At 48.1% G+C, this 26,084-nt stretch overlaps 1 long non-coding RNA gene across 4 annotated transcripts in view; it reads right to left on the bottom strand.

The window, feature by feature from the left end:
- Positions 1 to 672: 672 nt before the first annotated feature.
- Positions 673 to 26,084, bottom strand: part of LOC116496426 — a 175,116-nt gene continuing 149,704 nt past the window's right edge. For 2 of the 4 annotated variants that reach the window (XR_004254016.1, XR_004254018.1), the window contains one exon: positions 10,571 to 11,117. This is a non-coding gene — a long non-coding RNA (uncharacterized LOC116496426). Of the gene's footprint in view, positions 1,261 to 6,503; positions 7,362 to 10,570; positions 11,118 to 26,084 lie in introns of those variants that run through there. The other 2 variants (XR_004254019.1, XR_004254017.1) reach the window with 2 other exon arrangements.

The raw sequence follows: 26,084 nt of genomic DNA on the forward strand, positions 1-26,084 counted from the left end.
GCAAGTTGCTTCACTCCTCTGGGCTTCTGCTGCCCCTTGGATGGTCTGTTTGGATATCAGTTCTTCAGGCTGGAAAGCATGAATCTGAGCCTTTTTCTTGAGTTTTACCAAAGTTGTGTCCAACGGGCTACAGCTAAATTGGTACCAAATTCATTGCAATGAGGGTCAGAGGCATTGGGATCCTGCCCCAGTTGCTGTTGGCTTTCACTACACATGCCCTTAACCATGTTGGCTCCTGGGCTCCATCAGACCTTTTAACATTCCAAATACAAGGGATATTTCACGTGTTTGATAAGTTTCTTTTGTAAAGCTAGCTGTTGTGAATCAGATGATAAGGCATCAGCTGTGGTTAAAGCAGATGAGCACTTTTTTACTTTTGTTTTAGTCATTTTTTGAGCATTCCTTTCTGGAGCTGAAAAGATACCAAAGATGTTAAAGAAAGCCTCCCTACAAGCATTTTATGAAAGCAGAGATTTTGCAGGCAGTCCCACAGTCTGAGGCCCAGAAGTATCTGCCAGCTTTCATGGCAAGAACAACCAGAATCCCCATCCCACACATTAACTGCAGTCATCAATACCTAAGCAAATACAGAAAGAAAGAAAGAAAAAAGGAAAAAGAAAAAGAAAAAAAAAAAAAAAAAGAAGAAGAAGAATGGTAAGAATGCATCTGTCATCTGTCTAACTTCCCCAATGCAAATTTCTCTGCCCATAACAAGCCAAGATTCATTTCTGGCCAAATTTCCGGCACTAACACTAACCACCGACTGATTAAGTGATTTTTCCTGCGATCGTGCTGCAAGTCATTGTCCGAGAAGGGGCTCCCACAAGCCTGCTGGAGACCTGATTCCCTGCTGAACGCTTCAGCTGCTCACTGATCCAACCCACCGTACAACCAGGCAGACCTGTCACCTGCAGCCAGCTCCCCCGTTGGAAAAACACACAATTTTCCAAAGGTAAAGGAGTCTTGGGTTACTAGGAACACAAATCATTATAAGTAAAACTGCATTCCCAATTTATTGTATTTGTTTTATTTATAATTTTATTACTTATTCCACATTTTCCATATTTTCCATGTGCTCCACGTCATTCTTGTCCATTCAGGCCTTTACGTGGAAACTTGGGCTCTTCTCCACTGCCTAATGTGTTGAAGGCTTTATAAACAGTCTTGTTTCATTGTTTGCTCTGCATGTTTCCATCCCAAGAGTTGTGCCTGAAGCTGTGCTTGGTACAAGTCTGACTGTTCTCCGACTGGGGAACTGGGCTAGAAGGGAAGAAAAGCATCTACTAATGTGATAAGCTGGCGAAAATAACGACCAGCAAATTATTCAGCTGGAGCTCTGACAAAGAACAGATTGAGACTCCTCTGATTTGTGGTTGTGGGTTTTTTATTACTGTTGTTTTGGTTTTTGTTTTTTTTTTTCTCATTATAGGGTTTTAAGTTGCCAAAGACAGAGATTCTTCCAAACACCACAGTCGAGGCTGAGGACTGGTCAACACGTTGCGTGCACACACCCCAATTTCCCACCAAGCCAAAACCAAACTTCACTGAAGGAGGAGGAAACGCCTCGCCATGCCGGTAGGTTCCTTCCCTGCTCTGCACGGCTGAGAAGGTAACATCATGCATTTGTGTGCACAGTTAATTCACTATTTTCCCCTCTCCTAGACACACAGGCAAGTAGTTTCTTTCATGCTCACATCTGACCACAATCTGTGAGCAAATCAGGCGTGTTCAGCAATGCTGCTTTTAGCCGCGCTTTCAAGGTTTCGTGTCAACAGGAACATTGGGTCAATTTGCAAACAGCCTTGGAAAATCTGGTGCAGCATCTCTAATGCTATTGACAGGGCCTGCTTCCATTTGGCATCGCCAGGCTAACAGTTGTCATTCAGCTCCTGAGCACATTTACACCAGCTCATCTATTTTTCATCAGTCTTGCACCCTCTGTGCCAACCTTATCAATGCAGGAGTGCGTTCATTCTGATTCACTTCAATCCCGTGCATCCTGAATGTGTGTGCACCCACCCACAAACCTGAATAATCTCTCGGATAGCAAAAGGATGCTCAGGTCCTGCAAAAAAAACTCATCAAGTTTCTTCTAGATTGTGTGGCCCAGGTGACTTTTCCATACCAGGAGCTCAAAAAACCCACAGCGCATTTGATGGCAGGGAGGGGCGGGGAGATTGGATTAAAACATCTGGTGGGGTAATTAGATTCGCTAAAAAGTTTACACTCCAAACTGCCCCTACATAATTGATGGGGCTATTGTGGTGTGTCACTTCCACTTACGGGTGTGCAGCAGCCGCTTTCGCCTCGCTGCGCCCCGCGCTAACCTTCGCGGCTGACCTGCTGCGGCTCCCCTATTAAAGCTGCAATTATGGGGTGACTCTTAATAGCGAGGTCTTGCTTCAGAGTGGGGAAAAATGTTTCTGTAACTCACATGCGACAATTAAAGATAATTTAAAATGTAAGTAATTGCGCTGGGTTTCTGGAAACTACTGTAGAGGTCTTGTCCCAGGCATCTGACATGCACGGTGGTGTATTTTGACAAGTTTTGAGCAGATTTCCATTAAATACCAAGCAACAGCTCTATTTTCTTTGGAGTCAGTGGTCAGGAAATGGTGATTGTGAAAGGTCAGGTCTGGTAGATTTGGGAGGGGACGGAGGTGTTATTCGTGTTCTGATCCATGGGGATCCAGTTCCAACATAAATCTTTCAGTCGCTTCAATCTTGCTTTCTGCGTGGTCTCTGAGCAGGAGAAAAGTAAGGGATGGTCCACAGGAAGGTGCTTCTCTTACTTTACCCCTGCTGAGATGCAAGGCAAGGTGGGACCTACATAATGTCCATCTACTCCTTCAAAACCTGTGGGGTCTGGGTTTAGAGACCTGGTGAATGTTAAAACGGATCTCCATCCCATCACAGCCTCGCACCAAACCTCTTAGCTTGCAAAAGCAGATTTGAAATTGCAACTATTCCAAGGCTTCTGCAAGGTCAGCTAAGTGAGAACATCCTGCAGAATTCACGCGGATGCTTTCGGAGGTTCAGCAGTCCCTGAAGGAGTTTTGCATCACGAAAACAGACTGTCGGATGAGTTTGGATTCTGCCACATGGTCCTAGCGATAATAAGCCATCTGTGTGCACCACGCTGCACATGACCTTTCCTCTCTCAATTTTCTCTCCCTCGCTTTTTCCCCCAAGTCCTCTCTTATTTGACCTACATTTGAGTAACCCAACAACTCCCAGCAGAGCACGCAGAAGAGTTAAATATGCGATCAATTACCAGCATGCAAATGAAGAGTCCATCTACATCAGAGTGAAAACAAGCATATGAAAACAGGATGATCACAGAACAGAGAGGGACCCTTCATGAATACAATCACCTTCTGCTACATTTGATCGATTCAGGCTCCTGTCTCAGCTGAGGAGGCTCTTGCTCCTAAACCATTAGAGGTAGGGCTGTAAAAAACCTTTTGCATCACAAGATGTAGAGAGAAAACTTGTACAACATTTGAAACTTTCGCTTTTATTTCACTTTTCTGAATTTATAAATTATGTTCAAAAGTTAGAAATAGATGTCTTCAGCTTGTGCCACTGGATAATAAAATTAAATATGTGCACAGGCAGTTTCATGATCAGGATATCTGAAGGCTTTACCCTTTGGATAAGTTTATACAGGACAAAATACATAGAGGAAATAAAAGCTGTGAAAGTCTTGCCCTCATTATCACTTATGAGTGGCTGACTTTGTGACTGGAATTTGTCAGAGGCATCAGTCATGTCATGGCTGCTCACCACAAAATAAATAAATAGATAAATAAAGCACTGGAGAACGTCATAAAAAATAATAAAAACAGAAAAACAGAAAATGAAATCAAATATTAAAAAAAAAAAAAAAAAAAGAAAGAAAGAAAAGAACAGATCTCTGAGGCAAATGCAGAGAAATGTAAATTTAAAATGCATGGCCACAAAAAAAAAAAAAATGCATCAAACCTTAAAATCCTTATTTTTTCTTGACGTAAAAAGACTCCAAATAAGAATAAGAATATGTCTGTGCATATTCTTTATCTGTGCTCGTCTTTACCTATATTCCAGTGTGGTATTTTTAAGGAGGGACTCAGAAATTACGCTTGAAATGTGCCAAGAGCTGCAGTTATTTGATCGTGACTGAAGCATCACTGGTGCAATGGGCTGGTCCTTATGGATGGGACAAAGCGACAGGAGCTGCTCTGGGGGTTGGTTTTCTTTCCTGAAGAGCCCAGTTTCAGGTCTAACCCAGAACCGCTTCCTTATGATTTAATTGAAAGCCATCGGAGTGCTCAGACTCAAGGCACGTCACCATGCCCCCCAGCGCAGCGGCCGGGTGCCTGTGACAAATGCCACCGCGTGGCCCCGCGCTGCAAAAAGCATTCCTGGGGCTGTTTCCTGGTGCCTCTCCAGGCCGACAGAGGAGGTTTACATTACCATCACACGGCTGTCTTCAGCCGCGTCTGCGAGCAAAGCCCATTTAGAGGCCTTGCCATGTTGGGCTACGCAGGGAGCAGGAGAGGGGGGGGGAATAAAAAGGCCAACAAAACACAGCGAGCTTTTAAGCACCAGCATCTGCATCAGTAATGCGCCCAAACCCAGCCTCCGCTGCCTTGTCCATGCAAAACCCGTGTACGACGCTTGGAGGGCAGCTTTAAAAATGTTTTTGAACACATAACACATAGGAAAATAACACACTGTAGAAACTTGGCAATGAGTTTGTCGCAAGTAGCCAAGTTGGGCATGGAAAAAAAAATTAGACAATAAAAGGTCATTTCTAGCCAAGTTTTAAGTGAGTATACAATACATACCTTTTTTTTTTTTTTTTTTTTTCCCTGCTCCTTGCCTTAGTTATTGGCCAACTTGGCTACAAGCTTATGGAAAACACTGAAATGGAATTATTGTAATTGTGCTTTTTTTTTCCTCTTTTTGATGAAGCAAAAGTTCTTATAAGCAATAATTTAATTATGGCAAAAGCGCAACACAGACACGCTTCTAAGGATGCATCATCAAAAAAAAACCCCTCTTTTCTACACCATATTTTCAACTAAAACTACTTCGTGTGTGCCAGTGATCTAATACTGCTGCTATTTATGATTTTCTTTAATTATTTATTATAAAGTATGCCATAAAGTGGAAAATTACTGGTGCTGATCACCTTTCCAAGCAGGCTAATTTAGAACCGGGCGCTGTAAGTCAATTAGGATAATAAACCTGCCGGAGCGAAGACGGGGACTTTCTTGGCATTAACGTGTCCCTCCTGCTTCTGGCGCGCTGCTGAGCAGCCCCGAGGCCAGGACCCACGGCTGCCTCCCATGGGACGTGTCCCCGCAGCCTCCTTCCTTGCCCCCAGGTAGCTCAGGTGGAGGATTATTGAGAGCGAGCTCCTTGCTGACGTAGGTCACGTATTTGACATCCTGCTCTGTTTCATACCTTCATGCGTCTTGTGTTTTATTTTAGATCTTTGTAAGGGCAGAGCTTAAAAAATCAATTAAAAGCAAATGCCAGATTTTTCCTCCCTAAGCTGAGCTGGAGGCATCTTCCTGTCCTAAAGGCTGTGGGCTTTTTGCCCAGAGGATCAGAGTCTTAGAGATTTGACCCAGGAGCACAGGTAACTCCACCGAAAATCAGCCCAGGCATCTGTGTGGAGCAGATACCAGAGAGAAATGCAAGAGCTCTGTAGCTCAGAGAGCAGCCGCTGAGCGCTGGCATCCCCTGAGGATGCTGCGAGCTGTGCTGGTGCTAGGACAGCAGTGCTGCATGTAAGGGGATGTAAGACCAGGTCTGAAAAGCTGACCTGAGGGAGAGAGAAAGGGAGCCAAGCATGAGAATAAAGGGGAAAGATAAATCACATTTGATGCTGCAAAGAAAAACAAAAGAAAAAAAAAGAAAAAAAAGAAAAGAGAGAGAGAGAGAGAAAGAAAGGAGGTGGGAGAAGGAAGGAGGGACACCACAAGACTGAAATCATCAGGAAAATCATCAGGAAGTTTGGAAGTTTATAAGCTGCACATTTGGAGCTGTGTTAAATAGGAACAGTGGTTTCCTTTCTGCCACTTATCGTCCAAAGGCCATTCATTTGCAAATAGAGTTGATCTTACACTTTCTCATGTTCTCTTGGAAATATCCTTCCAAGTCATCTGACATATTTTTAGTAAGTGAAGGTTTTGCCAGATACATTTACCTCTTGGCTTTTTTTTTCTTTTTTTGTCTTTTCAAAATATATGAATCTGAAGTTTATAAAAAAAAAAAAAAAAAATAGCCTTTTTCTATTTATGCCACTGGAAAAATGGGAGAAAGCTGTAGCAATGGGGAAAAATATATATTTTTTTTTCAGTTTGTAGAGACTGATATTTTTAGCAGCAAATATTGATGGCAAAAGTAATTTTGTGAAGAGAGGGATATTTTTCCCCACTAGTATTTCAGAGTAGAGTGCGACAAGTTGCCTCCAAGCCCACTCTGGGTGCAATACACAACCAGCAGGTAAATGGGGCCGAGTTGTGCACTGCTGGGCTCCGAAACCCCATGGACAGGGGGTGGGCAGCGGGCGGTGGGCACCTGCAGCCCCTCTGGGCACACTCACCCCGTGCTTTTCCCTTGTGTTGCTCGGGGGCTCGCAGCCCAACGAGCCTCGTCAAGCCCAGCATGCGTAAGGAGGGTGTGGTGATCGCTAATTACACCCCTTGGGAGGACTTCCATGACCTGACGTATCCAGCAGACGAGGCGGCCATCCCGCCCCGCTGAGACGGCTTCGGTTAGGTGCCACGACTGGTTCGGCACCGCAGGAGGAACGAGGGGGGTGGAAGGGGTAAACAGGGTGAGTAACGCCGGAGTCACGTTGGACGTGGCGTGGGCTAACTTGATCTGCGACTAAAATCCGTGGAGAGATGGGGCGATGCGGCCACCTGCCTCAAGGGATGGTCTCTGGTGGCATGGTGCTGAGGCTTCCCCTTCATAAATATCTGCAGGTGAGCCGACTGTCAGCAGTGGTTCCAGAACACGGGGGGATCTCCTTGAGGAGAGGCAGTGCAATGGGGATGGGATTGGGTTGCAGCACCCCTCGCTGCTCCTGTTGGCTTCAGGATGCATTTTTTGGGTAAGGGGGCTCTGCTTTATTCAGCCTTGGTGCAGTGCGTCTCTTGCACCTTCCCCTGTGGCTCACCTGTTAGTCATGCTCAGCACAGCCCCCAGGAACCTAAACCACCCCACGGCCACGTGGGCACCGCTGGGGTTGTCTCATCCCTGGGGAATCTGCCCAGTGCCACGCTGCTAGAAAACCAGGGGTGGGAGCTGGCAGCCTGCAGCCCTCTGCTCGGTGACAGGACCGTGTGTTCCTCCATTGGTGTCTCCAGAAGTGCAATAAAAAATAAAATAAGTGAAATAAAATAAATAGTAAAGAGTGAAAATAAATTAGTAAAATAAAACAAAATAGTAATATAAGTAAAATTAAATTAATAAAATAAAATAGTAATATAAGTAAAATTTAATTTAATTTAATTCAATATAAAATAAAATAAATAAAATTACAAAATAAAATAAAATAAAATAAAATAAAATAAAATAAAATAAAATAAAATAAAATAAAATAAAATTAGAAACAATGAGGAAAGGAATATGCTTTTTCTTGCAAAATCCAGAGCACATCCCACTGCTACGTCATCAGTTCAGTTTCTGGTCTCTGCTATTCCCTTGTCTCTCTTGCTCAGCCTAGCCCGGCCACCACCCACTCGTTGATCCTCTGAGCTGACAGGACACAAAGTCCTGCCCAAGCGGGAGACCCTCAGAGGAGCAGCAGGACATCCCACCCGGCCAAGGAATCTGGAGGCTCCCAAGGTTTTATGAGTCAGCCGTCACCTCCAGCAGCTTCAGAAGGAAATTGCTTTAGGGCACTGTCGTCACTGTTTGAGAGTATTTGTTGACAGGGAATGTCTGTGCCACTGTTAGAGACCTCAGGTTGGGTTATATCTGAACCCAACATCACCGGTTTTAGCACAGAAACGTTGGCCAGCTGAGCTGAGAAGCGGGGAGCTCAGCATCAGCAGGAGCTGGCAGCTGCTTAGAAGTTACCGCACGTCTCCATTCACAGTCTTCACCAGTAACAAATGCAGCCCGATGGATTCAGCTTAGTTGAGGACAAAATATGTTTACATGGAATCATGTCTACATTACATGTCTACAATCTGGTGAAATTACAAAGAAGAAGGTGAAAAAAATAGCACTACTGATTTGGACCTAAACCCACTAGCAGGGAACAAGACGCACAGGCACTTTTTGCCAAAGAATTACACAATTTTGTGCTGCTGCAGCCACCAAGAGCACGTCTGAGCCTAGCTCATGGTCACAGGGCCTGATGGCATCAGCAGGAGGGTGCTCGTTTATTCCAGACAGGGAAAGTAGGCTCAGGGCTTCCCATGCAGGAATGAGCCTGAGCCATGTGTCACCCAAAAGCCCTCCTCCACGTATCTTATTGCAAGACATAGAAGTGTAGAAGCATTTAGGTTGGAAAAGACCTCTGTGATCATCAGCTGTTAGCCTTGTTGCTGAATTGAGCACCTACAAACCAACTAGTAAGCAGACATCACGGCTTTTACTAAAAATTAGGTGTGTGTTAGCAAGTACAAGCTGCTTCCTCCAAATTCCTCACCCAGAGATGAGCTTGGATTTGGTGTAAGAATAGCAAGATAAAGTCAGAAGGCACGTTCCCTTTTCCTCCTGTCCCTCCCAGTTGGAGGCTGTCTCTCATGCAGGGGAATGGCAGGGCTGGTGGCATCCTCAGGGCTGAGCTATCAGCTTTGTGGAGGAGCCAGGGCACCAAAAAGTCCCGAGACGTCCCCAGGGACACCGCGCTCCCCTCCGAGGGCCATTTCCACTCCCTGCCTTGCAGGCAGCCGGCAGCCCCAGCAGCTCCCCGCTCCAGGCTGTTGATTCACCGTGACGGCTCAGGATGTGTAACCTCATCATCCTCCTAGCAGAAAGCTATTTCTGTCTCCCAAACAAACACCGGAGAGGCTTTGGTGAGGCGGGATGAAAAATGGCTTCGTGGCTGCCCTAAAGGAAGCGAACGCAAGGCGGTGGTCGGCGGAGCTCCCCTCCTGGCTGATGGGGCTTTGAACCCAATTTTGTCCAAAATCTGGGGAAAAATAGAGGTGCTTTAAGCTCGGGACGACACGCTCACAAAGGCTGGCTGAGATCCTAGTGGAGCCGAAAGCAACTTGAGACCTGGCCAGCCCAAGCAGAGCATTTTGTTGTTGTTTTTTAAAAATGATACTCATTAAGAGCAGGAGCCGGGCAATGTTCCCCTTCTGCAACTGATAATATTGAAAGAAGGAGATGAGGGGAAAAGAAACCTCGGAAAATAAAACTTATTTGGCACCGCTGATTAAAACCAGCGTGTGTTTCATATTGAAAGGCTGTGTTTGCTCAAGGTTTATTCAGCTCTGGTCTCCTCCATCCACATAAGGTTTGTTTTAATGACCATGGAGTTATTTGAATCTATTAATTTTTTTTTTCCTGAAAGTTTCATAATAACAATGCCTGTTTTTTCATACAGCACTCTGCAGCCACGCGTCTGGAAATACACTGCAAATGGGCAATTAGTGTCAGCTCTGTTGTGAAGATGTAGAAACTCGAGCAGAGTCCAAGTGAGACACTCACTAAATAGCAATGCCAAAATCATGCGTTTAGCTTGGTCTTGAAAAGTGGGAGCTAAAGACAAAAAAACTTCCTGAAGACACTGGGGACAAATGAAAAGCAGGTTAGGCAGGCAAGGGGACAGCAGCAAGGGCAGGCTGAGCCACACGGGTGCTATAACCTAAAGAACAGAAGAAGGGAGAGGACTTCCAGTAATGACAGACCTCAAAGAGGCCACTGCAATCACCCACATCCCAAATCCAGCACTGGGGCATCCCACCCCACTGAAGGGCCGGCTGTCACAGGTCACGAGGCTCCTATTTTTTAAGCCCTTGTTTCGTTTTTTCCCCTCCAAGCGTTTTAATGGCAAAATCTGGAAAGGTTAAAGCTCAAAGCAGAGAAGCAGCGAGAGAATATTATTTGAGGCAAATCTCTAACCCTTTACTCAGGCTATGTGGGAGGCAAGAGAAAATGTTATATGTTCCCCCCCCCTCCCTGCCTCTGAACTAGATGGCACATAAAGCCATCCTGGGCCCTGTTTGTAACTGCTTTTGCTAAAGAAAGCCCTGATGCAACCCCACAAGGCTCGGGAGGGCTCCCTGCCCCATCACAGGGCACCCTGTGGGACTTTTATTTGGGACTTTGAGGTGCCTCTTCCCAGCGCTGATTTTCTCCCGTCTCCCAGCTCACGGGCCACTTTCTCACCTGGTTGCAGTTGTTAGGCCCAGTCAGGATCTGTTCCCAAATCTTTTACTACCGTCAAGGAAAACCCTGTCCTTTAATGACTCTCCCAGCTCACTTTATCTACTTAAACAAATTTTAAATGCATTAAACAATTTCAGTGGCATTAGGAGCAAATCCATGAATTTGGAGGTAGGAGATTTCCAGAGAGGAACAGTATTTCATCCAAAATACATTTCTGTGTGAAAAAAAAATACAATTTTATTGTTTAAAATAATAGCAAATAAAGCCAGAAGATTTGCAATTTAAAAGTCATAAGGCAGGGGTGGGGCACTGGAAAAAAAAAATCCTTCTTTTATTTTTAAGGTGGGAATAAATAAAAGTTATTTTGTGGGTGGGAAGCAGCAGGAAGAAAAATCACTGACTATGTTAAACTCCAGAACGAGGGAAAAAATAACAGTGAAACTGGGGGAATTTTCACCACCAGATCTTTCTGCCTGATATTCAAAACATGAAAACGTAAGGTCCGAAATGGACCTTTGTGAAGTTTTCTCTTCCCTGAGAATTTCCATCCTACCTGCTGGCAGCATTGCTAGCAGCCAGTATCATCTTCCCGATCCACGAAGAAGGAAAATGTCAAAATCGCAGATATTGAAACCAGTTGGAAATCTGGGGGAGCAAAAGCAAGAATACGAGGACTCGCAGCTCCTGAGACCTCAACAAATCTCTCACCGCTGAGAGCTTCCAGCAGGTCTAGGTGGCTCTTGGTTACTGTGAGAAGTTTCTCCTTCCTACAAAATAAATAGAGAAAGATGATTAATCAAGCGCAGAGCTCGGGACTCGTTTTGTCCTGGAACCACCTCCCAGCACCACCACCATCATTGGGCTTAATGCCTTCGTGTATCTATCAGCTCACTTGAGAAGATGACAGTCCAAATTTCCAGCCTCCCTTTCCATTTCCATCTGCAGGCTGCATCTGGGGGCCCCCACACTCAGTCAAGGGTACAACCAGCTACATGCCAAGCCAGCTATTTAGCAGGTGGGGAAATTGAGGCACTGACAAGCAAGGTGACCTGCCCAGGGACCCCAAGCCATCACCCAAGCTGAGGTCACTCCTTTAGAAGACAAGTTTTTACTGATATAAAGCCGAGACTTCTTGGAGTAATCACAACTTTCAGTGTTGTCCCTTTTACCAACATACAGATACGAAGGAGATCAGAATGCAGATACAAAAGAAACAGAGAGGGGGAAAAAAAAAGAAGACTCTAAATAGAGACACAGAGGTGAGGCCAAGGAGAGTCAGAGATGGAGAGGGGAAAAAAAAAAAAAAAAAAAAAAGGATGAACGGGAAAAGGAATACAGATGCCATGAAGGAGTGAAGAAAAACTTAGAAGAAAAATACAAAAGAAGCAAAGATACCAAGAAGGAGAGAGATGGTGAATGGCAAGAACAGAGTTAATGAGAGCCAGAAATGCAAGTTGGAGAAATGTTGATTTTATTTAGCATTAATTGCAGGAAAGAGCCTATAAAGTGTGGTAAAAAATTATTAAGTACCACGATGCAATGCCAGCTTTATGCCAGCCATCCCTATGAAGCAGGTGTATTATTCCTAGTTCCCTAGGTATAAATAAATAATTGCTTTCCCACATCTTTTTTTATGATGGCATTTCATTATTTTTTACTGCCACATTGTTATGGTTCTGAGTCTTCTGGAGCAGATTTGGAGACCAGCCTGCGTGGGAGCGTGCACGCAGGTTGGCACACATGGGACGTGGGGTGATGGACAAGAGGAGCAGGGTCTCCCCCATGGCTCAAGCCCTGACAGCAACATCCAGGTGAATACAGACAGGAAAGCTGTGGAAAATTATGGTTACAGGGTGATGTGCATCACATCACTCCAGATGGAAGAGCTGTAATGAGCAGGTCACCCCAGTCAGCTTTGCTGAGACCGGGATTGCCGTGGGACAGAAGTTTCTGGGGGACACCAGCACTAGTATCACGTCAACCCATTTATCTTGGCATCAAGGACACAGAGCTGGGGTTTCCCTGAGATCCCAGCCGTCCATGACTCCCGTCTGCATGTACAGTGATGAGAAAAGAAAAAAAAATCAAACCTGTGCTGTGCTCCACTTTTAATTTTCTGCTCATGATCTGCCCATATGCTCGTCCTGGCATTGTTATGTGCAGGCTCCAGTATCGCTTTGGTTAAGAACAACGAGGGCAGAGCACATTTTCCTGAGCAATGTTTATATCAGCATTTTCAGGCTTGTTTTATCGCGTCTCGCACTTCTCAGGAGACCCAGCAGGGAGATAAGCGCTGGATGCATTTTCCTAGCAATGTCTCTTGCTTCAGAGGAGGCCACCAAAGACGTCTGGGGAAGCAATGATTCCCTGGTAATGCCTCGGTCCAAGCTCTGACCTGGAACCGCGGGCTCTGCAAATACACATAAATCTTCAGCTCACGTCCAAATCATTGCAAGGTTCAGTGAAAACAGCAAAACTGCCAGTGGATCTAACCGAAGCTTTAATCCAACTCCAGCGTGATTTATGGGCTCAGGTGGAAACCATGAAGCACGATGGCTTCAGCCCCAAACAGGAGGATGGGCTGCTGCCCCAGCCCAAAGGTGCTGTGGCAGGGTGCTGAGGAATCAGGGCAGCAAGAAGCACAGATGAAATTAAACAGCACAAACACGTCCTAACAAAACCTTCCACCCCTGTGCATCACGTGCTGAGCAAACATAGCTGACACAAATCAGACCAGTGTCCTGCTCAAGGACACAAGAAATTAAACAAAATCAAAGAAGACTGAGGGCAAGCAAGCAAGAAAACTTTTTGTTTCTGATTAAAAAAAATAGCAATCGAGTAGCTCCATGATTAAAAGAATTCTGTGAAAATGCTATGCTATTTCAGGACATTTGTAATGGCTTTTTAATATTTATTCCCCTCTCAAAATACCATCATGGATAGCATTTGACTGATGTTTTTTTCTACCAAAAAAAAAAAAAAAAAAAGGATAAAAGTCTTCTTAATTTTCTAGAGAAGAAAGGGTGCTGCATCACCTTGGAAAGTGTCACATCAATTTGGGAAGATCTTTCTGTTCCCTGTGGCCGAACTTGCCCCCAGCCAGGAGAAGGAATGGGTATCTCCACAGAACATTACAAAAGCCATTTCCTTTCCTCTCTCTGGCCCTCGTTATCTATCAGCATATTAGCTCAGAAAAACGAACCACAACAGCAATTAGCACAAGATCCCAGGTGACGTGACCAAGACTTCTGACCAGTCTCCATATCAGCTCTGCATATCACTGATAACCTCCAAGTAATCCCATCCCACAGCACGTGGAGTCCCTTTAATGGCTCAGTGGGGATGTGTCTGAGCAGGGGGAGGATTCCTGCACCGGTACCATGCAGTTGGTGTTGATGCAGGCCTGAAGCTGTAACATCTGCAGCCCCTGGTGCCAAGTTCATCTTTTTCCCAATACTCAGCATCCCCCTCCCATGCATGGAAATGGCCAAAGGGAAACAGTGCATCAGAATTTTTGACCAGCCCGGTAATCCCGGGCAGGACGTTATAGCAACACCTGCGAGGTGCTGTGGCTTTTCCAGCTGCGACCCCTGTTATTGTGGCACGGGGCTTCCAGCGTCCCCGCGGGGCACCCGCAGACGGCCATGAGCTAATAACCGCAGCGCAGACGGTTTACGACCCCCCCGTGGGATTTTAGGGTCACAAAACGATGAGAAACAGGTCACCTGGCATGGGGCTGGGGACCGGGGAAGCCAGGAGGGAGATGCTCGGGAAAATATCTGATGCTCAATGAGTTCGGTTGGCTGCAGCGATAAGAAATGTGTTGCTTTACCTTAATACCACATCAATGTCTTCACACAGACAAAACCTGAGATGGCCTCTGGATTTTTCTCAGCTATTTTCCCATTTCAGTGGCAGCAGGAGTGAGGTAGGAGGTCACAAAAACCCGCCTGCCCCAGCAGCTCTCCCTGTTACAGCCTGGCACATCTGTCCTCGTCGGGTCTCACTATTTCTTGAGGTGAATGCTGGCAAAACCAGAACCCACAGGGCTCGTTCTGTCCCTCTCTTCCAACACAAAACCAGAGAGTTTCCCAGCTCTTATCGGAAAAAGTCAGCTTGCACTGAAAGGGTTTCTGCAGGACCTATGTTGTAAATGAAATTAGATTAGTAAAAAGGTTTTTTTTTTTCTTCTTTTTTTTTTTTTTTTTTTTTTTAAATCAAGTGAAAGAGTGTGACAAGGAGTCAGGAGCCTGTCTGCCATGGAATATTCCTGCAGTACTCGGGGCTGTGGTTTGTTTTACTAGTGGTGACTAGTTCAAGCCACATTTAGTCAATAAATATGAGATATGAGGTCACCCCGCCATTTAGCTGTTACCCTGTCTACATATTTCACAGCTGGGTAGTAACCTTTTAACTAGCGTCTACCTCGGTGGGGAGTCTCCATAAAAAAAGAGCCAGGATCCCTTGGTCGTGGTGGGGGACCAAGGCGCAGGAGCACCACGGGGATTTCTGAGCAGGAGGGACCACGCTGGGCCTCGCCTGCTGCTGCTGGTCCGCAGCCAGGCGGTGCCCAGCTCCATGAGATGGAGCCACATGTCCCAAAATTTATCTCCATCTCCCCCTTTTTCCACGTGGAAATGGGCCGCAGGACAAATTCCGTCTAATTTCCCCAAATTTCCGAAGGGTCAGTTGTTCCTCTTAACCACGTCTGATAGGATTTAACAAGAAAATCAACTTCTTCAAATGTTAATTCGCCTCTGCCCGAGTCCATAGCTTCTCCTCCATGCCTTAGCCTTGCCCTGGGACGAGGAGGACATCTCCTTGGCTTTTGAGCTCATAATTCAGGCTACGTCTGGTCAAGATGAAGTGTTTCCGAGCCCATCAGCCAAGCTTCCCACCAGCACAAGGTGCAACGAGAGCAAATTTTCCATGATGGTGCCAAGTCAAACTGGGAAAAGAAGATGCACCCCCAGCTCTGCCCTGACCCGATTTCAGACCTCTAGGGTTTCAAGTAAATGGATCAGCTGCTGCTGTCCCTGCAGTCCTCCTCCGTGCCCACCCTGCCCCACCTCCAGCACGGCCCTACGAGGGGCTCAGCCCCAGGGACGGCGTCAGCAGTCCACAAGAAAGCAGCAAGCGTGAGGAGGGAGCCGAGCCAAGGCGCCTGGCCCGCCTCCAGAAAGGTATTTAGGTACCTAACAGAAATGAGATGCTTGAGTGGATATGGCGAGAAGCGGGCAGGGAAGAGAAAGCAAACCCGCGAGCGAGAGAGGCCGTGGTGAGGGAGGGAAGCCGTGGAGCAGCCCACGGAGCTCTGCTGCTTTCCACCAGCCACCAACGTCACGCTGGAGTACGTGCGCTGGAGGCGAACGGAGCCACGGGGACCTCGGCTGGCCCCGAGCTCCTGCTGGCCTCATCCTTCCCTGCAAAGCGCGGTACCTGCGGCACGGCTGCCAACAGCGAGCCCGGGGAAGGGGGGAGAAGCTCTTGCCCGTGGAGCAAGGTGCTGCGCTCCCTTCCAAGCATTGCACACAGTCTCCAAGAGGCCGGCCAGGAAAGCAGCGGCCTGGCGCTGGCAGGGCCGTGGTGATGGCTCGGGTGAGCGGCCGGCTCCTGCCCCCGGCACGCCGGGAATCCCAACCCGGCTCTGCCTCCCCGACGTCACGGCCCAGGCTCGGCACCAGCAGACGCGGCTCCGGCGCCGGGAGACGAGGCCAGCTCCTCCCAGCTCAGCTGGAGCCTCCAAAATCAGAACCTCTGCTGTCAGCTGCCTTTTATAGGGCTATAAAACCACAAGTTCATGTACAGACGTTGGCCGGCATCAGCCTCGGCCACCTTCAGCATCGCTTCTCGACATCTTGAATGCCCGCGGCCTCCATCTCCAGAGCTTCCTTCCCTTGTGCCCAGCCACTGGCAGCCCCAAAGACGGACAAGAGGACATGGAAAAACGGACATGGAGCCACGCCAGCCCCCACCGAGTGAAAAAGGTACAAGCCAGGCAGTGAAGCACCCCGTCCTCATGCCCCCTGCATCCTCACGGTGCTCGGTGGCACTGCCCCTGCCCCACCAGCAGCCCCCAGCCCCTCGCGGCATTTCCGTGGCCGTGCCGCCCGCTGTCATCAGGCACAGGGAATAACGCGCCCGTAATGCTGGGCCCTGCGACAAGAATAACATGAAATAACACTGCACCCACCCACTGAGAACACCAAGTGTGTCACACTCCTCTGTGTCATGGGTTTAAAAATAGCCCCCTCCTTTCCCCCCGCCCCTTTTCTTTTTCTTTTCCCATTTATTTATGGGTTTTTTTGGACACCCAGCTCGGCCAGGTGGAAAAAGTTTGCAGCAGCGCCGAGGCAGAGGACGGTGACGGGTGTCTGCTTGTTTTACGCTAAACGGGACGAAAGGGAAAAAGGAAAAAAAAAAAAAAAAAAGTTTGCAATTACATGTTCTTTGTGGAGAGGTGTGGCCACTGGCACAGGGAGAGGTTTCAGCCCAAACCGCACAGACAGATGCTCAGGGAGGTGGCTTTCGTGGCCGGTGCGAGCACACAAACAGGGGCAGCCTGCAGCTGAGATTTTATGGGAGCGGAGGGATTAGGAGCTAATTGAAAGGCTGGGGAAGAATTTGGTCCTCCTGAGGGCTTCCGATTTGCGTGAGCCGTTTTGCCCAAAGCTACACGAGAACCTGGCAGCAGCGGCAGGAGGAGGCAGGTCCCATGGCACAGCTCGGGTCCCTGTCCCACTGCCAGCGGGTCCCCAGCAGGGGCACAAAGCCAGCAGCTCCCCACAGTCCATATCATGCATCAACGCCTCTCCCAGTCCTTTCACGGACTGCGATTCCCACGCGTACCCCCAGATAAATGCTGAGGTTATCGTTAAATCACCAATATTCATGGTAAGTTTTCAGTATAAGGCATCCACAAACGGAGGCGGCTGGGAGCAAGGTGTGGCTGGAGAGCGGCCAAAAGCAAACGAGTCAGATAAGGGGTCACAGCACGGGTGTGAGGGGAATTTTGCCAGCAGAGAATCAGGGTTTCAAAGCCAGGCTGAAGGAATCAGCAGGTTGGGAAAAACATGGAAATGCAGTAGAAAAATCAGATTTTTGCTAAAATAAAAGCTAAATCTGTGTTACCTTAATTGACCCAGCAGCTTCACCAAAATTGCTTTAAATTGCACTGAGGACAACTGCCTCTTTAACAGGTACATCTTTGTGCTGAAGATGAGAGGAGCCTGAGCAGCGAGCGAGGCAGCTGTGCAGAGCTGGGGGAGGCATTTGCACCCAGCAGAGCTGCAGCACCAGAGGGTTTACACAAAACTTGGGCAGAAGTGCACGAGGTCTGTGCTCATCTGCCAAAGCCCACTCCAAGAGAGAAAATTTCCCTTTCCAACAGCCCCTGCGAGCACCTGTCCAGCCATCAGATGCGTCCAGCTTTGTTTTATCTTCCAAACGCCTCCATTTCAGAGCTGTTCCTCTGAACGGAGCCTTTCTCCTGGTACCTCCTGTGCCAGAAAACACACTTTATATCAATGGCGGAAATAGTCCCAGCTTAAAATATTATATTAGGTTAGGTTTTGTGGATTGTTTTTTTTTTATTAGATAAAAGCACAACCACGTGACACCCATCTAAAGGCACTTTAATTTTTAAAGAAAGCATTTGGCAGATACGAAGCCTGGAGGGCAGAGAGCTGTGGCCGAAGCCCAGCCCCACCAGAAAAGTTACATCCACAAATTTAACAACTCTGCTCTGCCCAACAAGGTGCAAAACTGTCAAGGGCCGGACAGCGATGTTTCCATCATCTTTTCAGCCTTAATTTAATCGTGCAGAAAAAACGGCTTCTGAGCTATTTCTGATTCTTTTTCCAGGATGGGAAAAAGGATAAAAACAATGCCATGGGAAGAAGCCCTGAGCTTAAAATCTCTCCCCTTAATTTTTTTTCCCTTCTTGCTTTCTTCCACAATAGCAGGCTGAGACATCAAATCAAATTGCTGGCCTAACGCTCAGCTGCTGCAGGGTAGGAAAAAAGCAAGCGAGTGGTGCCTCCAATTGCCATGTTGTGGCTTTCGGAAGGCTCAGCTGCTGAGCTAATTTGGTGCCGTTTCCTGTTTTTCTATGGCTAGATAGAAGGAGAGAAAGGAGATGCAGCAAATCTGAGCTGCTCGAGCACCACGCTTACAGCTCTGGTGATTCCGAGCTGAAAAATCCCAGCGCAGGGTGCTCAGAGCCCATCGGTGACACCGTGCCCCAGGGACTCTGTCAGCTGCAAGGGTCTGCCAGCTGCCTCTCCCAAACGAAGGGCAGGGGGTCGGACTGATTTGGTTTTGTAGCAGGGAGCTGAGCTGTCGGCAGCTGGGAGCTTGCACAGCTTCCAAGCAGTCACTGCTGGTGGCCTTAGGTGGAGAAATCCCTGAGCCTGCAAGCTTAAGCTTAAGTAGGAGCAACAGCTTCATCTCTGTTCTTCAAGTATAACAACAACGTATCTTAACCGACCCCACAAAATCTCTGCAGAACACACACTAAGCCAAGAGCGCATGCATATGCACGGGTGTGTAAGTACTGCATGTGTATACATACACACACACTACGTACATATTCTTAATACATTTATACATGTTACATGGATCGTACAGAAAGCGATTTCCTACTTTAAGGAGCCTGATCTCCTAATCTAAGAGACCAACAGTAACAGCCAGCACTGTGCCGAACCACAGAGCCGTGCCCAGCTCCTCGGACGGGCACTGCAGGCTCCAGGACTGCAATTCCCAAGCCCATCTTAAGCAGGGGCTGCTCATAGCTGGCCCAAGGTCTCCAAAGCAAGGAAATGCTGCTTATAAACGTGCTTCTTCTGGGGAGCCTGCTCAAATCTCTGCCCATCTCCACCCAGTGCATCTGTGCAAATAAATCTGAGGCACTTTGAGCAGCAGCCGTCCCTCCCGCATGGGGCATGCTCTCATGCCTAATCACTAACACAAGGAGACTGCGCATGTTACAGCCCCCTGATTGAACATCTGCTGTCCCTAACAGAAACACCAAAGAGGAGCACACGACAATTCCTGACATGGATTGTGATAGATGGACGTTCGAAATGCATTTCGTAATCTGCAGCTGGGAAGGGGTACACGGCTGCCAGTCGGTCCCATCACTAGCACAACATCTACGGTCCCCGATTAAGTGACGCTGTGGCCAGGGACTTCAAAACAGATGGGATTATTGTTTAATTGGATTTCTGGTCTCAATTAGGGCAGAGGGAAACCAAATGCAAAGCTGACATGGAAAGCTGCAGACATCTGTAACAACAAGTGGCAAATTTACCACGCCCCCACCTTGGAGCAAGCAAGCAGGACGCAGACCTTTGCCTTGAGGTGCCCGGGGACTGTCCCTTGCTCCCAAATGAGCTCAGAGATACTTCAGCAAGGACTAAATATAATGAAATGTTTTCTCCCTTCCCTGCAGCATTGCAGCATTGGGATGGTACAAGGAGGAGCGGGTTCAGCAGGTGATCACCGACCCCCTCCTGCCTCCAGGAATAAGCTTGGATGTGAGAGCCAGGCTGGATTGAAGGGGGCAGCACCCCGCAGCTCGATGCAGAAGCCTTGGGAAACTCAAATCGGTTTCACCCTGAAATCAAACAGAGATTAGGGCCGAACAAGCAGCTAAAGCAAAGTACTGGCCGGGGCCACATGGTGCAGCTCAGATGCCGTGTGAGGCTAATTGCTGCAGCCCAAAGGTTACGGTGGCTGCGCAAGCGTTTCCACATGGTGCTTGTTGGAGAACCAGCCCTGGAGGAACCAGAAGATGAATGAGTTGGTACGGAGGCACCAACAGCTGATGGCCCGCGGGAGAGGCACAGCCCCTGCAGCCCACGCAGCTGCTGCCATGGCCAAACACCACACATTAAAGGGCGAAGGCCGGGTTCCTGCTCCTTTCTCGTGCTGGCTCCGTGCTGCAGCTCTCCTCTGCTGGCTGCCATCCAGGCCCATTCAGGCCTCCAGGTCACATTGTTTAACCATATCTTGCCAACTGATATAAAGTTGAGGTTTGCACATGTTTGCATGATGCATTCATGTACTGATAGGGCTAAATTCTGCTTTTTTATGGAGTAAGTGCAGCAACTCCATGTAATCCCACTCCCACCCCAGCATCACTTCATTTCAAAGCATGAATACTGCTTTTTTTTTTTTTTTTCCCAAAAAAAGCAGGCCAGTTTCTCGCAGATCCTCTCACCAGCATCCTCAGAGCAGCCAGGCTGTGGCACTGAGGGCAGCAGCTGCGCTCCCGTGGGCTGCGGCTGGGGCTCAGCGCCGCTGCAGGGAGCCCGGCCGCGGCACGCCGCGCAACCGCCTCTTATTTCTGAGACAGGTTATAATGGTCGGCTGCAGCCACGGAGGAACTCCCAGCAATTTCCACCCTCAGCAGACACAGGTTTTCAGCGCTGGCTATTTTTGCTTCCCACAAGTATTTTCATTTAGCTGGTTTAAAATCAGGGCTATAAACGGAGGAGGTTGGATCCCGAGTGGGTGCGAGCGGCTCTCGCTCCATCGAAGTCCAAAGGAGATGTTGCCGTTCTCACCCACACAGCATGGGATCACTGCTTGGCCCCTTTCCAGAGGGGCTTCCAAGCTGGTTTTTCCTTTTTGCTGAGCAATCTGGAATTTGACTTTCCTCCACCGTGCATTTTCCTCGGTAGATGGAGGGGAAGAGGGTTCAGCACAATGTTTTTAATGCTGCTGCTCAAAAAGCCCTGGAAGCAAGCCTGGTTTTAGAATGCATCAGCAGTAGGACAGAGAAGTGAAGGCCCAGTGCTCACCAGCACTCCATCCTACAACAAGGCAAAAATTCAAATGAAATCTCACGGAGATGGCACAAACACAGTAAAAAGAACAAATGCTTAGGGGGAAAAAAATAAAAAACACAACAAACCGCAAGGACTGCGAGCACAGTGGTTATAGAAAATAGATGCGAGCATAAGTGTGTGATTCAGGGAGTCTTGTCTGAGTGTCAGAGGTTCAATACTATTGCCTCCAATTTAAATCATTTTTAAAAGAAGTGCAAAAGAAAGGTGATGAAAGGGCCCTAACGTTGTTCCCTGCTCTGAAAAACACAGCCCACTTGTGCACTGTGGTAAAGTTTTGCATTTTGGCTAGACATCGCGTGCAGGGCTGTGCTGAAGCCTTTGCTTATTTTTAAAAGTTGAAGTCACCGGTGATCCATGGAGGGAGAAAATGCTTTTTCCTTTGAGGAAGAAGCCGTAGGAGCAACATCTTCCAGAGGGAGGGAGCTCAGCTAAACCCAAGGGGCCTGGGGGGCTGCCCCATGCATCCGCGCCTCCAGGTGCAATAAAGCTCGGGCAAAGAGCAGAGCTCAGATCTCAACCTTCTCCTGTTTTGTGGCTGAGGCCTGCATAACTGCACTCCTTTCTCACTTTGGAGTAGTGCTCAAGGCTGCTGTTCACATGGGGACATCACAAGCCAGAGATTTTCCCCATCATCGTGGCACAGAAGGGTGGCACCCACGTGTAAGGACGGGCACACAGGCAGCCCCACATGGCACACACCACAGCCCCATGAACCCAGGAGGAATCACCCAGCACCAAGCCATCCCTGTCCCCGATGGCACAGGGGGACTGGATCCGACCGACCCCAATTCTCACCTCCAGAGGCTCAGGGCAGCAGGTTTGGACATACCCAGCCTGGCTGCTGGCCTCGCCCAGGATTCCTGGTTGGGAAGGCTGAACCCTGCGCCTTCTCCAAGGTAAATACGCTGGGCTTTAGGCAGTTTACTCTATGGAGGCCCTTTGCTGCAGCCCGTCTGCTCTGACCAAATGCTGGAAGTGCTGCCAGCCCATGGCAAGTGAGCCCCAAACTCCTCCTTGAAAGCATGGCCCTCTGGTGCCTCGGTCTGCACAGACATCCCCTAGCAAAATGCAGGGGAAGCCACCAGTCCCCGCAGGGAGATGATGGAGAACAGCACGCTGCAGGATCCAGCCCATGACAGTGCCATCCCTGCAATGAGCCCAGGCTCCATCCCGCAGGAGCTGAGCTGTCGACGTCCCGCACCCAGCCCCTGCACCTGGGGTCCTCAGCGGAGCCAGCACGGTGCAAAAACCCATTGCAGAAACCCATCGCTCTCCCAAGAGGACAGAAAAGCCAGGCACAGGCATCCAGGGACAGCATCCCTGGACTGGGAAACAGCCACTTTGCTGGTGGAAACAGCCTTGAACTCATTTATTTTTTTTTTAATTCCTTTTATTTTTCTGTATTCTTTGGGCACCCAGACCTTTCAGGCACTGAGCTGGGCTTGATAACTTCACCTGGCAATGGATCATTTCTGTCCCTGCACTGAAGCTTGGATTTTAAGCCTGGCATGACCTACCATTATCATCCATCTCCTTTGTAACGCAGGCCAGAGACTTTCACAGCTGTATCAAAACAATAACTTCTGGTTAAGCCTGCCAAAAATTTTTCTAGGTGGATGTTCTCTCTGTATTTTAAAGAAGGATGGAAACGCACAATGAACACCCTTTCTTTACAGCAACCTCGTGGGTTTGGGGTGTCCATGGATGTGTGTATGTGTTTGTACCAAAAGATAAGTTGAATGATTGTATGATTTCTTTTTTTTTTTTTTTTTTCCTTCCCCTCTGCTTATGCAGTGAGTTACTAATATCCTGATTGGAACCAGATTTGCATGAATTAGAAGTCGAAATTGGAGCAGCAACCGCTGTGCAGAGGATATAAAGGGAATAAAATGAATGGGGTATTAACCTTCAACCACTGAATATTAATCAGTGTTTCACAAAAAAGAAAATACAGAGGCTGCCACACTAAATATTTTTAGCATTTATTGACGGGCTTGATTTCCTCTCTCTTTTAGACCTTTTGCTTCCAATCATGGACCATAAAAAATCACATAGGGGATGGGGGAGTAGAGGGAGGGAAGGAGTGAATTAAAAAAAAAATCATCCATTTTCTCAAATGCTGGATGGTATTTGTGAGTTATGCAACACAGAAAACCATCTCGCAAACAGAGTACCTTATCCCACAACTGATCTGTTCAAAGGCTCGTTTCTCCAAGTCCCAAACCAAACAGAAATCTACCCAGAAGTACAGCGAAGCCTTCGGAAATGAACACACGATAAAGAAATAAACTTCTTAAAAACTAAACTTCCCGTGTGCTGAAGAGTAAAATGCAGCTGAAAATCAGCCCAATAAAAGAACCAGCTCGTTAAACAAAGCCTTTTTTTCACCCAGTATGCTCCAGTGCAGTTCATAAAATACCACTATGGAAAAGAAAATCACAAAATCTTACCGAAACACCCCTTGAAACGGTGAAATCTCTGTAGCACTGGAAATTCTTTGGCCTGAGAGCAACATCCAGGGCTCGGTGGGGATGCTGCATCGCCCAGCTTTTGCTGGACCACTTCACCCGCTCCCAGGACAGTGGCTGAGTCGGGCAGTGTGCTGCTGCTCACAATAGGAGCCATAAATCTCTGCCAGCCAGGGGCACTGGGACTCATGGAAACACCTCCAGCATGTGCTGGGGGGCTGTGGGGTGGGCAGGTGGGTGCCATGGGTGGGCAAAGGCAGCTGCCGGGACCAAGGATGGGACCCGGGGCTTCTTTGGGGTTGGCAAATGCAGCCCAGTGCAACCTCGCCAGAGCGAAACACCAAAATCAAATGCTATGGTAGTGATTGAACCATGTCATGTCACCAAAAACATTTAAAATAACAACAACAACAAAAAAAGGAAATCTAGAGACTTTTCTTTTGCAATTTCTCCCCTGCAATATTTGGCACGGGAGGATTTTGAAGCCAGCTGTCCCTTGAAACCTCTTTTCACCGGGGACAATACCCCCTCTGCCAAACACTGCCGCCCTTCTCCTCAGTGCACCTTTGCAAAACAGAATTCATTTGTTTTCATTAACTTCTTATCAAGTTACCTGGATTTGTTTCAATGCTCCGAACGTATTATAAAGAGAGAGAGAGAGAAAGGGAGAAAAAACAGTGGTAGGTTTTCAGGAAATAGCAAGTTCTTTTTCACTGAGATAGGAATCATTTGGCAAGCCACAGTGAAATACTTCTAGGTTCCAGAAGAAAGCAAGGAGGGAAAAAAGCAAGCGAGCAAAGGGAAGATGCTAATGAACTGCTGAGGAGAAAAAAAAATAAAGTTTAAAAGAAAACAAAAAAAAAGAAATATCAAACTCAATATTAAACATACATCCGCATCCAGCTGGTCTGGGGGGAACCTGCAGTGTGTCTCTAGGTCACCAGGCAGGAGCTCGGGCTGCTGTCCTGGGAAATGGTTAAGGATAGGTGGCGTTCCAGGCCCAGAAATAACTGCCATCTCGACTGTTTTTGCCCAAAACCCCTAAGAACCAGACCAGTGAAATGTTTAGGGGCAGGCTCCACTCCTGCCTTGGGAAGGCTGAGCCCAGCAGGTATCGGGGGCACTGCAGGGATGCCTTGCTTTAAGCCTGCACTTTGGTGCTCTCTTCTTAAATGGCAAAGCCTCCGTTGGAGCTGTGCTGACATCCTTCAGTTGGTGCTCTAAAACCTTGTCTCAGGAAGCTCCTGAAGTACCAAAACCCACCAGGTTTGCTTTAATTTCTGTCCTCCTGCAGCTGAGCATCGGACCAACACAACCAAGTCCCAGCTCCAACCCAGAGGGAATCAGCTCCCTCCCGTCCAGCCGTGCAGCGGGCAAACACCAAAACACTCGAACCAGGAGAGGGCTGGGACCTCCCAGCACCTCCACGGCCACCTCCCAGCAGTCGGAGCAGAGCGCTGTGCAGCCTTGCACGTGCACGTGCACCTTGACTGATGTGAATTTTCCAGCTGTAAGCAAAGCCAAGCAGCAGAGCTGAGCTATCCCATGTTCTTGGGCCTTTAGTGTTCACACGGCTTCTTTCCTGGGGAGGAAAGGGGTGGCTTTTAATGTTTTTTGCTTTTTTCTTTCTTTGCATTTGCTCAGAAATGAGGCTGCATTCTAATTAGTTTGCATTTACAGGCTGCTTAATGGAAACGCGATCCCTCCCCTAACCTTTATCATCTGTTTCTTATCTTCAGGGCCACGCAGACCCCTTAACTCTTAGCACACGGGGATGCATTTGGAGCCCCTCTGCTCCAAGGAGATGGGAGGGAGGCTGAGGTCCTCTCCCATATGCAGGCAGGGGATCAGCCCCAACCCACCCGTGTATCATGGGAGGACTGGGGACATCCTCCCACCTCCAGTTCTGCTGGAGGTATATGGGAAGATGCTGCATTATCACGGGCTGTACAATTGCACCACCAAAGGTACATCAGCACCTCGTGCTTGTCACCTCTCCACGGACCATCAGCAGTGCCTGCCCCAGGGGATGCTTCTGGGTGGTGGCACGGTGAGCACAAGGCAGCTGACCCCATCTCCCAGACATGCTTTGCATTAACCTCTGCTCTGCCCAGACCTTTGCACCGGAGGCTCCAGCAGCGTCAGGAGCAGCGCACGGCCAGGCACAAAAACCCAGCCCGAGGGAGCTGCAAAGGCACTCACTCAACTCACGTTGCTACCTCTGGTCCTGCCGAAGCCAGCGGTAGCACTCCCACAGCAGCTTGGCAAGTGATGAGCATTTCTGCCGAGCTAAAAGTTTAATCACTTGTTTATATCTTAAATAAGCCACACGCCTGGAAAAAACATCTCTCTGCAGCAAGTGTCTATGGTTAGGCGCTGGCCTGTTTGCGTGTGTAGCCCCTTTGAGCCGAAC

This window comes from Aythya fuligula, chromosome 18, assembly GCF_009819795.1.
Source record: "Aythya fuligula isolate bAytFul2 chromosome 18, bAytFul2.pri, whole genome shotgun sequence".
NCBI lineage: Eukaryota > Metazoa > Chordata > Aves > Anseriformes > Anatidae > Aythya > Aythya fuligula.